The sequence below is a fragment of the Castor canadensis genome, chromosome 5 (assembly GCF_047511655.1).
Source record: "Castor canadensis chromosome 5, mCasCan1.hap1v2, whole genome shotgun sequence".
NCBI classification, from domain to species: Eukaryota; Metazoa; Chordata; class Mammalia; order Rodentia; family Castoridae; genus Castor; species Castor canadensis.
The window spans coordinates 5,858,129-5,871,829 of record NC_133390.1 but is presented as its reverse complement, the minus strand read 5'-3'; positions in this window follow the sequence as shown (position 1 = coordinate 5,871,829).

Below are 13,701 nucleotides of genomic sequence, written 5' to 3'. Positions count from 1 at the left end.
AGATTTAGAGGGAAAACACTATCTTTCAGTCTCAAAACTTTTGGGCAATATAATATTCCACCCTCTTTCCTGTCAAATAATGAAGGTAAATACAATGTTCACATGGAGCCAATCTTTTTTGCACTAGTATGAATAAGGAGAGGTTTCCATTCTTTTGGTAGCAAAAGTAGATGACTTAGTTCAGAGTATTTATGCTAAGCATGAGAAAGTTAAAAACGTGTTCCCGAGGGAGACTGGAAGGACACAGAGTGGGACCCCCGAGTGTGCCCTGATGGTGGGTGAACTTAGTCCACAGGAGCCCAGGTAGGTGGGCACTGCCACTGCTGTCCAAAGACGAGAAAACCAAGAAACTGCGGCCCAAGGATTCGAGTGGGTCACGAGCCCCAGCTTCCTGGCTGACAGTGGTGGGGTCGGCTGAGCCCCACAGCCCTGCTTCCCCACCACGCCTCGCAAAGGGCTCGACAGAAGTGAACCGGTTCACAGAGGAGCTGCACAATGGCCACCAGACCTGCCCAGGGCCGCCTTGCCCGGCACCTTCCACCTGCACAGGCACGGGCACGGTGACCTCTTCACCTGCTGAGCCAGCAACCGCCATCGAGGGACCCGGTGCCTCCCAGGAGAGGACACCGGCCAGCACCAGCTCCCACGCTCTTGGAGGGAAGAAAAGCGCTGAGCCGCTTGCTGGTCAAAACAGAAGCCTCCCACTGTGCCCTGATGGATGAATAGATAAGAAAAATGGACGCATATGTGGGATGGAAGATTATTATCTAGCTGAAAAGAAGAGAAATTCCAACATGAGCTCAGCGTGGGTGAAACCTGAGGACCTTGTGCTGAGTGAAAGAAGCCAGTGATGAAAAGGACAAACACTGTAGGATTTCACTCACATGAGGCCCCTAGAGGACTCACATTCATAAAGATAGAAAGAAGAAGGGCGGTTGCCAGGGCCTGCGGAGGGGACAGCAGAGGGTTTCGTGGGGACAGAGTTTCAGTTTTATAGGACAAAAAGTTCAGGAGGTGGAGAATGGTGGAGGTTGCACATTGCTGTCAGTGAACTTAGAACTTACTGCAACAGAACTGTGCACTTAGTGACAATTAAGATGGTGACTTTTGGACCAGGCATGATGGTGTGTGCCTGTAATCCAAGCAACTCTGGAGGCAAAGGTAGGAAGAATGAGGTCCCAGGCTGGCCTCAGGCAAAAAAGAAAAAAAGTGAGATCTTATCAGAAACATTACCAGAGCAAAACAGACTGGGGGTGGGGCCTAGCAGCATGCATCCCTGAGTTCAAACCCAGTACCACCGAAAGAAGAAAGATGGCAAATTTTGTACTGTATGTGCTTTACCCACGATTAAAGTCATAATAAAATTAAAAATAATGTGTTTTCCCTAAATTCTGTTTGTTGCTGAGGAAAGGAGAAAGCCCCCGGCTTTGTGAGCATCCAGACGGCACCTTAGAGAGTGGGCTTAAAACAACCAACATGCTGGGTGTAGTAGTGCATGCCTGTAATTCCAGCTCTGGAGAGGCTGAGGCAGGAGGATTGCAAGTTCAAGACCAGACCGGGCTACATAGCAAGACCCTATCCTACAAAAACAATGGCAAAACAAGCAAAACCATCACCAGCAGCCGGGATTACAGGCCGGTGCTACCACACCCAGCTTATTTGTTGAGAAAGGAACTTGCTAGCTTTTTGCCCAGGCTGGCCTTGAACTGTCATCCTCCCATTTCTGCCTCCTGAGTTACTTGCTTTAATGCTCAGTGCTGGCCATCTTGAAATTCCGAATGATGTTTTGAACACAAAACTTACATTTGCCTTTTGCACTCTGCACATTGCACATCTTGTCTGCCTCCAAAAACCAGATCTTGTGCTAGGTCCAGAGAAGATGGCGATGACAGGCAGTGTCACCTTAGGGAGGCCACACACCAGGCCGGAGGCAAGGCCAGCCCTTCCAGGAACTTTTGGTACCCACCACCACCTGGACCAGGGAGGGGAGAAGAGACCCAGCCGTGGAATCACCGGAGGGAAGAAGGCTCCACAGAAGGTATGGACAAGCTCATGATAACAGCAAACGACAAACACAGAGATGGACAATGACACGAAGCATGGGCACAGGCACAGGCACAGGGCACGATCACACACAGAGCAGGCGTGACCTTGGACATATTGACCCTGGGCGTGTCTACTCAACAGCATTCACAGCCCATCCCCTTTCCGCAGCTCCGGGTCCAAATAAATAAACAGAAACAATGACCCGAAATGACCACAGGTCACCGAAGGCTTCCTTCCATAAGGAACTCCCATGCATTTCCAACGACCAACTGACCCATTTCACAGATGAGGACGCTGATGATCAGGCGGCTAAGAAACTTTCCCCAGGTCACATGGCCAGTCATCAGGAAATGGAACCTGAATTTGGATCTTTGGATAAAATGTGGTTGGGTTGAACCAGTTATTCGACTGAATATTGTTGATTTCATAAGGCAGCGTGGGACGCACAGCTAAACTGAGCCCATCCATGAGCACTGCAGGAGCCTAGCAAACCCACAGGTAAATCTAGATGGTTCCCCACCGTGCAGATCAGTGTGCTAGACAGACAGACGGGTCAAAGGACAAGCAAGCAGAAGCGCTGTAAAAACAACCCCTGTGCGCAGGTACACCTCACCCCGAGCCAGCTTGCTCAACAAATTAGGTGGCCAGTGTGTGAGAAGCACACGTTTAAAGGGGACACAGCCAGCCACCCTCCAGGTAAGAAACCTCAGCAAAGCTGTGGCTGCTGGGCCATCTGGTGACAGCACTGATGTCCCAGGAATAAATCAGGGCAAGGTAAACTGAAAGCTGCGACACTTCGCCTCTGCCCCTGGCAGCGGGGGGCCGGGTGTGGACACAGAGTCTGCTGATCACTGGACACCAGCCCTCCAGCTTTTCCCAGTAAAACCCCGCCAGCTTCTTCCTCTTTCTTGGTGGAAATGTACTGCCTGCCCAAGCCAGGCCATGGAAAATGACACAGCCAGTGTCACACTCGGCAGAGAAAAGCACCCCCACAATGACTGCAAGCCACCCGGCCTTTCATCATTTTGTTGGTTATTTTTTTTAAGTCTGTGGGTGGAGGAGGGAGGCAGAATTGTGAGGTCCCTGAGCAGATGACTTATCAGAGCGAAATGACAAAGCTGTTTCTGAGCAGACAGGACGACAGGACACTTAGCAAGTGCTATCTCTAACTCATTCAGGTGCACGCTCACACATTCACTCAACACGTATTCCTCGGGGCTTCCTGAGCACTGAGCGCCATGAGAGGCATTGGGAAGTCACAGCAAAATACAAAATGAAATCAAAAGACTCCTCTTCCCCTCCCCCAACCCCTCCCCCAACTTCTACTCTGCAGGGGGAGGGAGGTGATGAGAGCTGGGGGAGAAGGAAGCCAGGGGAGCAGGACTGTTCCAGGTGGAAAGGGGGCTTTAGAGTAGAGAGAAAGAAGGTGCCAAGGGTCACCTTGGTTACCCTCCAGGCAGGGGGAGTGACAGGGTCTGAGGAGAGGCAGGGCCGGCCTGAGCCTGGGAGGAGTGTGCCAGGAGCAGAGCAAACGAGGAAGAAGCGGCAGAAGGGCAGAGGGGCCACCAAGACCATCAGGAGCACTCTGGCTTTGACTCTAAGCAAGATGGCGGCCACCATCCTGTGCAGAGGACATACAGGACTGGAGTTGCTTTAGCCAGGTGCACCTCAAGGTTGATGGGGGAGGGGGCAGGCAGGAGAATGTGGCTGTAACCAGGATGTAGTCAATGGAGCAGGGGACCTGGTGGAGGTGGCCAGAGGTCAGGGCCTCGCTCACTGCGTGGGTGGATGGCGACTATTGGTAGAAGTATCTGTGATTGTACAGACCCTTGATGTCACCCTATGAGGGGACAGTCCCCGACCCCAGGAGCAGCCCATGGGTGGCAGACACCTCATCTGGATCTGTGGCTGGGTGGCAGACTTTTGGAGCTGTGGCAATGCCATTCCTGGGTTTTGGTTGCTATCTCTGATTACCACGAGGGAAGGAAGGACTTTCAGGTGGAGGAGTCACAGAGCTGGACGTGGGAGCCGCAGACTGCAGTGGTGCCCCTGTGCCTGTCGCCTGTGTACCACCTCTGTGTGCAGGCCAAGCCCTCAGCCCCCAGGCAGAACCGTGTATGGCACTGTGCTCGTGACCTGCTTTCTGCACAGCTCATTTGTCACCTTTGATAGGAGTGAGAAAACCGTAAACTTCAAGGTTCAGGGAGATTTAATGCTTTGGGCTTATCTGAATGAAAACAGAGATCAAAACAGGTCAACTCTGGGAATGGGTTCCATCCTCACCCCAAATTGGAAGGCATGTGGCACTGGGTGTCTTTCACATAAGCAGTGGGCTTGACTGTCTGCAGAGAGGGTTTCCACCCAACCCTCTGTGCAAACCACTGCAAAGCCAAACAGAGGTCCTACCTAGTGCATGTCCTGGGCGACTCCAGGGTGACTCCCGAGTTCCCCACCGTGCCCTGGCCTGTTTTCTCCTGAACAGGTGCAACTCCCACATGGTTCTGCAGCTGCTCCTCTGCGCCAGTTACTTCCAGTGTGTCTCGTGGTAAAATGTAGCCAGGCTCCTTGGTAAGGCCCAGAGGACAGTATGGGGGGCTGGCCCAGGGGACAGTATGGGGGGCTGGGTTGACAGCTGCCCCTCGCAAGACCACCGGAGTGGGATAATTGGTGGCCCCCAAAAGATATGTCCACATCCCAAGCCTTGGACTCCATGTGCGAGACTTTATTTGAGAAAAAGGCCTTTGCAGGTGTAACTAAATGGAAGGTCTGGATTATCCAAATGGGCCTGAAATCAGAGGCACGTGCTTTATGAGAGAGAAGAGACATGGACCCAGAGAGGAAGAGCCCAAGAAAATGGACACAGAGACTGCAGTGATGTGACCACACATCAGGAAATGTCCAGAACCACCAGAAGCTGCCAGAGACCAGAGAGGAGCTGTCCCTGCAGCCTCCAGAGGGAGCGTGGCCCTGCCGGCCCCTGGGCGGCAGACTCTGGCCTCCAGTGTTGTGAGACAATGACTTTGTTGTTTGAAGCCACCTGCTTTGTGATGCTTTGTATAGCAGCCCTGGGGTCTTAGTCTACTTGTGCTGGCATAACAAAAGACTCGAGGCTGGGTAGATTATGAAGCAAAAGACCTTTTCTCACAGTTCTGGGGGTGAGGAAATCCAGGATGGAGGCACCAGCAGGCTTGGTTGTTGGTGAGGACTACTGCCTGTTTCCAGGGTGGCGCCTGGCCACTGCTTCCTCCAGAGGGGAAGAGCACATTGTCCTCGCATGGCAGAAGGTGGAAGGGCTGGACACTGAGTGGAGCCTCATTTTATAAAGACTTTGATCCCAGTCACAGGAGCCCCCACTCACAGAGGGACGAGCCCTCATAACCTACCCGCTTCTTAACGGACCCAGAAAGTGTCAACATCTGAAGTTTGAGGAGAACACATTCAAACCACAGCACCTAGGAAACAGTCTCCGGAGGAAATGCGGCCCAGCTGATACCTTGATTTCAGACTCCTGTGTCCCCGAGCGCACTGCCTGCAGAACCGGGCATGGCAGTGCACACTTGTAATCCCAGCTACTCAAGGGCAGACCATGAGTTTAGAGCCAGCCAGGACAACAGCCCTATCTAGGAGACAAAATGCAAACAAAATGGAGGGAGGTATAGTTCAAGTGCCTGCCTGCTCGCACCTGAGCCCTGGATTCAATCCCCAGTGCCACACACCACACACCACACACACCACACACACACCACACACACCACACACACACACACACACCACACACACACCACACACACCACACACACCACACACACACCACACACACCACACACCACACACACCACACACACCACACACCACACACACCACACACACACCACACACACCACACACACCACACACACCACACACACCACACACACCACACACACCACACACACCACACACACCACCCACACCACCCACACCACACACACACACCACACACACCACACACACCACACACCACACACACACCACACACCACACACACCACACACACACCACACACACAACCACACACACACACCACACACACCACACACACCACACACACACCACACACCACACACACCACACACACACCACACACACCACACACACCATACACACACCACACACACCACACACACACACACACACACACACATCACACATCACACCACACACATCACACACACCACACACACACACACACACCACACACACATCACACCACACACATCACACACACCACACACACACCACACACCACACACACCACACACACACCACACACATCACACACACCACACACACACCACACACATCACACACACCACACACACACACACACACACATCACACATCACACATACACACACACCACACACACCACACACACCACACACACACACCACACACACCACACACACCACACACACACCACACACACCACACACACACCACACACCACACACACCACACACACACCACACACACATCACACCACACACATCACACACACCACACACACACCACACACCACACACACCACACACACACCACACACATCACACACACCACACACACACCACACACATCACACACACCACACACACACCACACACATCACACACACCACACACACACCACACACCACACACACCACACACACACCACACACACACACACACACACACCACACACACACTACACACACACCACACACACATCACACACACACACACACATCACACACACCACACACACACCACACACACACACACACACACACATCACACATACACACACACCACACACACCACACACACACCACACACACACACACACACACACACCACACACACACTACACACACACCACACACCACACACCACACACAAACGTGAGGTGCTAAGTGGGTGTTAGTTTAAGCCGCTGCAATCACGACGGGTTGTTCCAGCAGCTGCAGGATACAAAGACAGAGGCGGTGTCAAAGGGGTGACTGACCAGGGCCTGTGGCCTAACTAGAAGGTCAGGGAAAGCCTTTGATGAGTGAAGCGGTGGAGAAAGTTCCAGGAGGGAAGCAGCAAAGGCTCAGAGACACAAGGACCTTGAACACAGAGCAAACGCCGGCACGTTCAGTTACAGCCACAGCCGGACGGAGTGGAGTCACCAAGGATCTGATGAGCAAAGAGCAGAAAAGGCAAAGGCCTGGGCCGGACTGAGAGAAGCCAGAGGCAGTGTCGCCCCTGCCGGCCCAGCCAGCACAGCCAGAGGTCGCAGGCAGCTGTCCATGGCATTTTATAGGTTCATGGCAGTGGCTGAGGGAGCCCCCAGACGTTATCTCCTTCCATCACCCAGCAGCGATGGGGGAGCAGAGCAACTGGGGCACACAGCACTGCTGGGGGTCTGTCTGCTGGCACTGTCCAGCTGTACCAGACATGGTGCTGGCCTTGACCTTGCTCACCAACGACAGAGCCCCCAAGAAAACATTTGCCCAAACGTGTGCTCCAAAACACATTCTTCAGACACCGGTGACACGAAATACGCCGACAGCTGTCGCCATGCCTTGGGGACAGCTTCCTGGCTGGCAAGGACTCCATGCCTTGTCCCTGGAGCATGGACCAGTGAGGGACGCCGCCTCTTCCTCCGGGAAGGCCAGACACCGCTCAGGCTGCAGCCACCACGTGGACCCGAGAGGCCAAAAGACAAATTGGGAGGTCCTGACCCTTCCCGGTTGACCCTCCAAATGTGCTGTGTTTTAAGTGTTTGAGTGATACCTGTTCCCAAAACCCGACATACAATTCATTGCATCTTTTCAGCATGGTGGTTCCCGTTGGAGGCTAACCCCTAAATACAAACGCTAATAGGGTCTGTGGGAGAGAATTAGAATTCGGTGAGGTCACAATGGTGTGGCCCCATAACGGGATGAGTGATTTTGTAAGAGCAGGGAGAGGCCTGAGCTAGCCTCAACTGTTAGCGATGTGATTCTGTCCCAAGGACAGGGTCCAAGCTGCTGCTCCCTCCTGCTGTGACAGTGACACCTCTTCTCACTCTGTCTCCGCCTCTGCATATCCAGGCAGGGGAGAGACAAAAGGCCTCATGAGCAAGAGTCACAGTGGGGCTAGAAACAGGAGACAGTGACAGGTCTCACAAGCCACAGAAGGAACACTGAACTTGTCTGTCACTGGCGTCTCGTCTCACACGTGCTGCCTTCTGTAGTCGGTGCTGTTGTCTACAAAAGAATCACGGACAGCAGACCGCAGCTCACCCCCATCTCTGCGGAGGAGCTATGTCAGGCAGAGCCCCCACCCTCATCCCTTCTCCCCCACCCCTGCCACTGGTCAACCTGAGAGCCATATGGGACCCTGAAAAGCCCCTCGGTTTGGATGGTTGGGTGGGATTTAGTTGTGTTCTCTCTATCCTTATTAGTTCCATATAAACTATTAGCTCAGAACAACACAAATTTATCTTACACTTCTGGGGGGCAGAGGTCAAAACTCAGTCTCAAGACATTGGCAGAGCTGGAGTTTTGTGGCTGTTTTTTGGAGTTTTTTGAGGCTATAGGAGAGAATGATTCTTTGCCTCCCACACCTTCTAGAGGCCGCCTGCATTTCTCGGCTCACAGCCTCTCCTCCCTCCCCAGACCCAGCTTCCCTCCCTCCTCTGCTTCTGATGTCACAGCATCTTTTCTGACTTGGACCCTTCGCCCCCTCCCCACCTTATCATGTTCCTTGGGGTTACACCAGGCCTACCAGATACTCCAGAACCCCCTGTCTCCTTCACATCACCACACCTGCAAAGAACCTTTTGCCACATCAGGTGGCACTTTCACAGCTTCTGGGACCTGGATTTCTTTAGGGACCCTTGTTCTGTCTATCTCACCAACCCACATCATTTTGGGCTGCCCAACCAGGCAGAATGCATGACAAATCAGAGTGTGCAGTTGCCCCCCTGAACTGGCATCCCGTGGTGTTGGCTTCTACGGTTCAACACTCCAGAAAACACCCCTGTCCCATAGTGCCTTTTCTGCCTAGCCCTGTGTCATGGTCTGGCATTTGCAAAATATGGTCACCAAAAACCAAGCAGGAATCTGCCACTGTGCTGTGGCCGTCATCTCAGTGTGCAATGTCCACCAGAACCTTGAGGACATCTGCAGGCACCACTAGCCTGGTGCAGAAAGCACTGTACCTGCAAGGATTGGCCTGAGCACCAATCCACCGCAGAGACAGGTAGCTTCCCCAGTCCACCCCTCTCTGGCCCACGTCACATGCTGTGTCCCAGGGACAGCTGTAGAGACCACCTGCACCATCTTCCCAGGTACCCACCTGGTCCCACAACTCCTGTGCAGGCAGCAGTTGGCGTGGTCTCCCCAGAGGCCCATCCAGTCACATGGTTCCCAGCTCAGTTCCTCCTCTTAGAGTGGTGTCTAGTCACTCATAGAGTAAATTCAAAAGGACAGAGTCCCAAAGCCCTCGTGAGTCGGCCCAGCCTCCCTCTCCACCTGTCTCCCTCCATGCCCACATCTCTTGTCCCTCCAGCCCTGAGGCTCACTTTTCTACCCGGTCAACCCCTCCCTCCATGCAGAACTGGGCCCACGGTAGGGAGATGCCAGCTCTCAGCCCTGCCATCCCACCCTCCGTCAAGGTGGCGCCCCTGCAGAGGCTGGCGTTACGGGCTGAATTTCACAGGCCGGAAGAAGTGCTGACACCAAGCTCCCTGGAAGGCGGGTTATTTGGAAGTGGGGTCCAAATTCTATTGCAGGTATAATTAGTTGAGTGAGGTCATCAGGATGGGCTGTAATCACCATGACTGGTAGCCTAATAAAATAGAGGAATTCAGACGCAGCCATGTGCACAGGTAGCATGCCCTGTGAACACGAGAGCAGAGATCCAGGCAGTAAATGCCAAAGACGCCCTTGGCCCAGCAGGAGCTGAGGAGGCCTGGGGCAGATTCTCCTTCCCAGCCTTAGAACTAGTCCTGCTGAGGTGTTGAACTTGGACTTGCAGCCTCCAGGACTCTAGACAATTCAGAGCTGCTGTTTAAGCTGCCCAGCCCTTGCTGGTGCACTGTCTCCACCACCCCAGGAAATAGGTACAGAGGGGGAGGGGGAGGGAAGCCACAACTCTGGGCAGTTGCTATAGCAACAGCTTTGTGGTTGTCAAGGAGAGCTTCCAGCAGCAACAACAGACCTCTTCTAGACCCCTGGACCCCCTGCTCAGGGTTCCCAGGAAGCTACCAGTTCCCACTTTCCTGGCAGTGTCAGCAAGCACAGCCCCTGTGGGGTGGCTTGGGAGTCATTCTGAGGCCCAGCCTTGGGGGCTCCTGAAAGCACAGAATTCCCTGCTGTTGACCCTCTTCCATGCACCTTCCAAAATGAATAGCTGCTGTCTCTATACCTGGGTCCAGTGTGAACACCAGCACTCCCTCCCTCAGGAGCCACCCACGCCTGTGTCACCCTTGGCTTGCACGGTTTTCTTTTCACTGCACTGGCTGACTTGCTTGCTTGTATGTTCACTGCCTGACCCACACCCCATGGAAGCATGGGCTGTGTGGTTTTATCTCCTCTTCCACATACTTACGGAGGAAGAGAGGGAGAGAAGTTTAGCTTCCCTGTGATGAAGCTTTAAAAGGTTAAGTAAACTACACGTTAAATGAATTGTGCTTCAGTTAGTTGCTAATGTTCCCCTCCTTTTAAATACTGTTTTACTACTTCAAATTAGAAATTTATCAGGTGCCCCCGACTTGCTGCTCAGTGCCAGGAGCCTGCCACCCTGCCATAGGCTCCAAGCTTTGCTATTCTGCTGGCACCAGGAGGCTTCCCACAGAGCATGGAAGCCCAGCACAGCCCACTGTCCTGACAGAAAAGAGAGTCCTCACTCATCAAAGGGCAAGAATGCCAGATTCCCCACTGAGGGCAGGAAAGCTATAACCTGCTACTCTGCAGGCAGCACCAGAAGCCCTGTTCCTCCAAGGTACACAGAAGCCCAGCTCTTCACACTACACCTCTTCTGTCCAAGAACTGGAATCCCAGCTCCTCCACTGAGTGGCAATCTGTTACTCTGCTGGTGCTAGCAGACCTGCCTCCCTCAGTGCAGAGACCCAGTGATCCTTACTGTGACTGCAGGAGAGCCCCCCACCTCCATCAAAGAGCAGGAACTCCAGCCCCCTCAACTAAGGAAAGAAAAGAGGCCCCACAGCAAGAACCCTGCAAGGGGTAACATTTCCAGCATACCCCCCTCTGAGGAACACTGCTGGAACACTAGAAGAAAAAAACTCAAAACCCCAACTACATGGACACAAGGGATTAAAACCCTAACCAAAAACAACTCCAGATGTGTAAATCTCAACACAGAATGAAACAGCAAGACAACCACTCTTCATCAAAAGCCAACTCCATCACTAACGATCTAAATGCCTGCATAGAGGAAGAAATATCAAATGATGAATTCCAAAAATTATAGTAAAAATATTAACAACCTCAAAGAAGAAACACAAAAGCTGGAATTTTACCTCAAAGAGAACGTGACTAAACAATTAAATGAGCTCAAAGAGAATACAAACAAACAGATGAATGAAATTAGAACACTATCCAAGATAAGAAAGAGGAAATCAACAAAGATATGAAATATAATCAATCTGAAATAAACAACTCAATATCCTAAATAAAAATCTCAATTGAAAGCTTGGTGAACAGAGCAGAGCAAGTGGAAAACAGAGTATCAGGAACAGAAGACAAAGTAGAGGAATTAGATCAAACAGTAAAAGATCATGAAAGAATGTTAAGAAAATACGAATGGAACATGAAAGACATCTGGGGCACCATGAAAAGACCAAACCTATGAGTCATGGGTGTGGAAGGAGAAGAGATACAAATTCAAGGCATTGGCAACCTAGTCAATAGAATAATAGCAGAAAACTTCCCTAACCTTGCAAAAGAGTCACCCAGGTACAGGAAGCTTACAGAACACCAAACTGTCAGGACCAGAAAAGAAACACCCTCGGATTCATCATAATCAAAATACTCAGCACACAGAACAAAGAAAGAATTCTGAAAGCTGCAAAAGAGAAAAGACAAATCACAAGTAAAGGCAAACCCATTAGAATAGCAACAGATTTCTCAAATCAAACTCTAAAAGAAAGAAGGTCATGGAAAGACGTGATTCAAGTCCCAAAAGAAACCAACTGTCAACCTAGACTAGTCTACCCGCAAAACTATTCTTCCTAATTGAAGGAGAAATTAAAACCTTCCACAACAAGGAAAAACTAAAGGAATTTGCGACTGCCAGCACTACAGAAGATACTTAAAGCACTTTTACATACGGAAGAAGAAACTAGAATGAGACAGGAAGACTCAAGAAAGAATAAACCCTTTTGAGCAAGCAGACCAGTAAATAAGGAGCAGGTAAAACTAAACAACAGGAGGACAAAATGGCTGGAAACAACAGGCACCTCTCAATATTAACACGATGTCAATGGCCTCAATGCCCCAATCCAAAGACATAGAACAACAAACTGGGTTAAAAAACAAGACCCAACCATATGTTGCTTACAAGAGACTCATTTCACTGAAAAAAATAAACACTGGGTTAAAGTCAAAGGGTGGGAAAAAGTTTTACAAGCAAATGGACCCCATAAACAAGCAGCAGTAGCTATCCTCATATCTGACAAAGTAGACTTTAGACTAAAATCAGAAGGCACATTGTCACTTCATATTAATTAAAGGAATAATTCAAGAGGAAATACCAGTCATTCATATATATGCACCAAACACAGCGGCACCCATCTACAGTAAAAAATCAATGGCCCTAAGAGCACAGATAGATCCTAACACAGCAATAGTGGGAGACCTGAATACCCCACTGTCGCCAATAGATAAGTCATCCAGACAAAAGATCAACAAAGAAACTTCAGAGCTACTCTGCACATTAGATCAAATAGACATGGTTGATATCTACAGAGTATTTCACCCAACAAACAGGCAATATACTTGCTTTTCTGTAACTCATGGAACTTTCTCCAAAATAGATCACATTTTAGGATAAAAGCAAGTCTCAACAAATTCAAGAAAATTGAAACAATCCCCTGTATCATATCAGATCACAATGGACTAAAACTAGACCTCAACAACAAAAGAAACACCAGAAAATATTCAAACACATGGAGAATGAACAACACACCGTGAAAAACCAATGGGTGACCAGAGTAATAGGGGAGAAATCAAAAAGTTCCTAGAATCCAATGAAAATGAAAACACAACCTACCAGAATCTGTGGGACACAGCAAAGGCCATGCTAAGGGGAAAGTTAATAGCTGTAAGTGCCTACATTAAAAAACCAGAGTCCTCTCAAATACACAATCTAATGATGCACCTTAAGCTCCTAGAAAAACAAAAACAAACCAAACCCAAAACCAGCAGATGGAGATAAATGAGGGCCGAGATAAATGGGAATGAAATCAAACAAACTACACATAGAATCAATGAAACAAAAAGTTGGTTCTTTGAGAAGATTAACAAGACTGACAAACCTTAGCCAACATGACAAGACAGAGGCGGGAGAAGACCCAAATTAACAAAATCAGAGATGAAAAACGGGACATAGCCACAAACACCAATGAAATCCAGGGCATCATTAG